We start from the raw sequence: 4700 nt of genomic DNA on the forward strand, positions 1-4700 counted from the left end.
TGTTTTCGATATGATTATAACGTATAGTTAATCTTAGACTACAGTGATTATGCGTTTTTGTAACTGCGTGAAATAAATATATACTAAATACATATAAATAGTTTTTTGCAAAATCTAGAATGGCAAAGTGAATAAATTGTGAACATCAAAGTCAGATGTAAGCATACGCTAGCTTTTATCTCCAGCACGTCAGAATTTTTGCGTAATTGCTGAAAATGTGCTGAAAATAGGGTTTTTTTAAAAATCTTTTCATATATAAATCTGGTCGGACATGTCTACATCTATCAAATTCTTATTTAAAAGAATAAAGCTTATACCCCAAACCTAACAACCCACGAACCCCAAAACCAAGAACACCAAACCCAAAAACCCCAAACCCATAAACCACAAACGCACAAACCTCAAACCTATAAACTCCAAATCTACAAACTTCAAACCCACAAATCCTAAACACTTGAACCCCAAACCCCCTAATTTCAAACCCAAATACCTCAAACCCAAAAACTCCAAACTCACAAACTTCAAACCCACAAAGCCGAAACTAATATACTCGATCATTGCCGAACCCAGGAATAACCAACCAAGAGGTGGGCTTAAGGTTTGCGGGTTTGGAGTTTAGGGCTAATGTATCAGGGGTTTGAAGCTTTCAGGTTTGCAGATTGTAGGATTAGGATTTGTGGGCTTAGGGTTTGTGGACGTGGGATTAGTGGGGTTTAGGTTTATAGAGTTAGGGTTTGTGAGATTGAAGTTTTTGGATTTGGAGTTTGTAGGTTTCAGGTTTGTGAGTTTGTAGTTTATAGGTTTGGGGTTTGTGAGTATCGGGTTTGTGAGTTTGGAATTTGTCGGTTGAGGGTTTGTGGCTTCGTGCTTTCTAGTTTTGGAGTTTGTAGGTTTCAGGTTTGTGAGTTTGTAGTTTATAGGTTTGGGGTTTGTGAGTATCGGGTTTGTGAGTTTGGGATTTGTCGGTTGAGGGTTTGTGGGTTCGTGGTTTCTAGTTTTGGGGTTTGTGGGTTGGTAGTTTTGGGGTTTTTGGGTTTGGGGTATAAGCTTTGATGTTTTAAATAAGAATTCGATAGATGTAGACATGTCCGACTTGCTTTATATATGAAGATATTTCTTAAAAACTTCATTTTTGGCACGTTTTCTGCAATTGCGAAAAAATCCTAACGTGTTGGAGGTAAAAGCTCAACGAATCCCAATTCAACTCCTCGAAATATGTGTAGGAGACATCCGTTTATCCTCCGCCATTTTATTTTCCAATTTGGGGTCCTGTGTTATTTGCGTATCGTACTTACCACTTTTCTTTAACGCACAGCACTCAATGTCGAGAATTATAGAGAGAAGAAACTGATTTAGAAGAACGTGACACAAAACTGAAGGAAATGATTGAACAGAGGACATTTCGCTTACTTCATGAAGAATATCAATAAGGATATGCCAATAAGAATATGACACTCTTAATATTAGAATATCGTTTTTTCGGTTAAGGAAAGGGGATGCGACAAAGAGTCATAAGTAATAGAGTGTTAATAACCGGACTCGAATTATGATTACTGACTGGTACCGATAAGTTGGGCATATTATGAATGAGATAGCAGCACATTTAGGCACATATTCTGCATGAGAAGCTTGCCTTGTACCTACATAATTCTCGGGGGAATCCGAAACTATTCAGTCAGGGCCGCCTGAACCGTTTCCCATTGGTATAGATAATATTGCGCAATATAATTAAATGAGTACTCGCGCACTCACAACCTGCTGCCTGAGAAACAGCGTGGGTCAATATTTCAAGAAATTTTTAAACCGTTAGAGGCTAAAATGCACTTCTAACTTACTTCGGAAAAATGTTCTTCATCGTTATTACCATTATGTAAATTTAAGCCTCGTCAAAGATAACGGATACATATACACATTTACTACTACGATAAAAAACGATAAGCCCTGAGCAGCAATATATTTTCGTGGATCCAACGTTATCTGGGCCAAGGTTTAAATATTCAGTTGAATTCAGAATCATTTAAAGCTAAATTAAATAATGTACGAAAAATGTATTCGGTTATCGTCAGTGTCTGTGTGTTTTTAGATTTGTAGACTATCAGCAAAATAATTTTCGAAAAAAGCTATTTTTGAGTCTACTTTTTTGAAGATTTGTAAATGCTATGTAAGGCTATTTGTAGTGCAGAAAAAGATGAAAAATTTATCCTCTTGATGTTTTTGATTTACAAACTAAGTGATTGGAAGTGCGCCCAAACTATAGGAGATACGGAAAAAGATGAATACACAAAAACTGTGCACTTAAAAAAGATCTCCACATTAAATATCATTAAAAATAGAACTATTAAATTTTTAGACACGCAGCCCGAATTAAGAAACGAATATAACGACAATATTTGTTCTCATTAAGAGAGTTACAAATTTGTTAGGAATAATTTGTTTGTACGCTGCGAAGTCTTGGTTTGAATCGTAGAAAATAGCATTTAAATTTAAAAAATGGAACTTTTTGAAAAGTCACACAAGAGCAACCCGCAAAAATCTACAAATTTGTAATAAACTTTTGCTGTAAAAGTACATTTAAAATAGAAAAATTAACCTTCTTAGAGCAGCTGAGAATAAAATTTGTTGTAAAATATCAAATAAATATTAAAGTACTGATGACGTATAAAATTTCGGCTTTATTTTGCAATATCTTAATAAGGAATCGCAGTCCGAGATACAGAATCAAATTTGATATGCATTTGATATATTAATCTTGCATAATGTAGACAAAAATAGCCTTCTTGATATTAGGAAAAATTCAACTTTACATTCGAAAATATTTAGAACTTTTGAAAGTTTCAAGAAATTTAAAAATACTTCATAAATCTGTTAAACTGATTAGAATTTTTTAAAATCTTGAAAAATAAACTGTTAATGTTAGACATAGACATAAATATTGGCATGTATTATAGCGTTTATAAGAGAAAAATTGTGCACAAGAAATCACAGAATTAATGGCATTCAAATAATTCACGGAATTGCCCGCATTCAAGGAATTTCCGGAATTCATGGAATTCATGTAATTCTTGAAATGGACGGAATTCATGGGAATCTAGGAATTCGGGAATTTTTTAAAGTAACGCAATTCACGGATTTCACGGAATTCATGGAATGATTATAATTCACGGAAATTATGTAATTAGCGGAATTTAGAGGAATTTAAGAAATTCAAGGAATTTAATGAATTCACAGAATTTGTGTAATTCAAGGAATTCTTGAAATTCCATGAATTTTTTATATTCAATAAATTCCACGAATTCCAGAATTTCCAGGAAGTTCGTCTATTCCAGTAATTCCACGAATCCCATGAATTTAATACATTTTTTTATTTCCGTGATATCAATTACTTCCTTGAAATTCATGAAATCCTTAAATTCCGGAAATTCCTTGATTTCGTTCAATTTTTTCATTTCCATGAATTCACTAAATTCCTGGGCGCCGTCAGTTGTGCGAATTCAATCAATTATGTGAATATTGTTAATTCCATAAATTTCGTGAATTCCTTAAATTCGTTGAATTCCGTAAATTGCAATGAATTACGTGAATTTTGCAAATTGCGTAAAATTGGTGAATTTTATAAATTTGGGAGCGTACACATATGAAGTCACGCTTCATTTCATGCTTTTTTACCATTTATTTCAAGCTTTGTTCTTCCTAAGAAGCATATCAAACAGCTAGTATATACGAGCATATGGGCTTAATACTTCTCGGTTTCTCAATTGTAAACAATAAAACGCTCCATTTCATCACGCACAGAATGTCTCTTCCCCCCATATGTCACGATTTGTCACTCTTGAAATGAACCCCCCTCTGCCCCTCGATTCGTGACATCATAATTCAACGCTACCATTCCTTGAATTCCGTGTATTCTATCAATTTCGTAAACTTTTGTAAAAACCAGAAGATGTTTTTATTTATATCAGTTAGAACTAATTTCAAGCAGCTGTGCTTTTTTTAAAACTAGGTTTACGTGTAGTAGTTTTGCATATTAATTTTGCATATTAACAAACTTAGAGAATGGTCAAAGAAAAGCGATTACTTAATAATACTTTCATTTATAACACAAAATAAGACGGAATTGAAGAAATCTTCAGTTTTTACAAAAGAACTTGGTTACTTGCTGTTTCTCAAGTGTTATTAAAAAAATTCTTTTAAAAAGTATCAAGAAGCTGCCGTAAGCTGAAAATCATTTCAATTCAACTAAAAGTTTAATTCTTGGAAAATTCTTTAAATCTTATAGAAGTATTATAAGATAATGAAAAAATTTTCATATGTACGTTACATGGTCCCCTACTTTTAAGGCCTGCCTTATTGCGCGGGATGAGTGTATCCAAATCCAGTGGAAGTAGTTTGACACTCTCTGAAGTTCCTTGGAATTAAAAAAATATATCACAGCCTATAAAGGTCCTACGAAATCCTTTAAAGTCGTAGTGAGGTTTGGAAAATTGTTTGAAATGCCATTAAATTATTTTAAATTTCCTAACATCCCTTTGAATTTTTGAAATAATATTAAATCATAATTCAGTTCAGTAAATATTATATTCAAACCGGTGAAGCAAAAGGTAAAGAAGATTAAAATCATTTTCTCGTAACTTTGCATTCGCTGAAGTAATTGTAATATAAAGTTTAATCAATTGTAATAGAATACAAAACAAGACCTTAGA

Source organism: Belonocnema kinseyi, chromosome 3 (assembly GCF_010883055.1).
Source record: "Belonocnema kinseyi isolate 2016_QV_RU_SX_M_011 chromosome 3, B_treatae_v1, whole genome shotgun sequence".
In the NCBI taxonomy this organism is placed as follows: Eukaryota; Metazoa; Arthropoda; class Insecta; order Hymenoptera; family Cynipidae; genus Belonocnema; species Belonocnema kinseyi.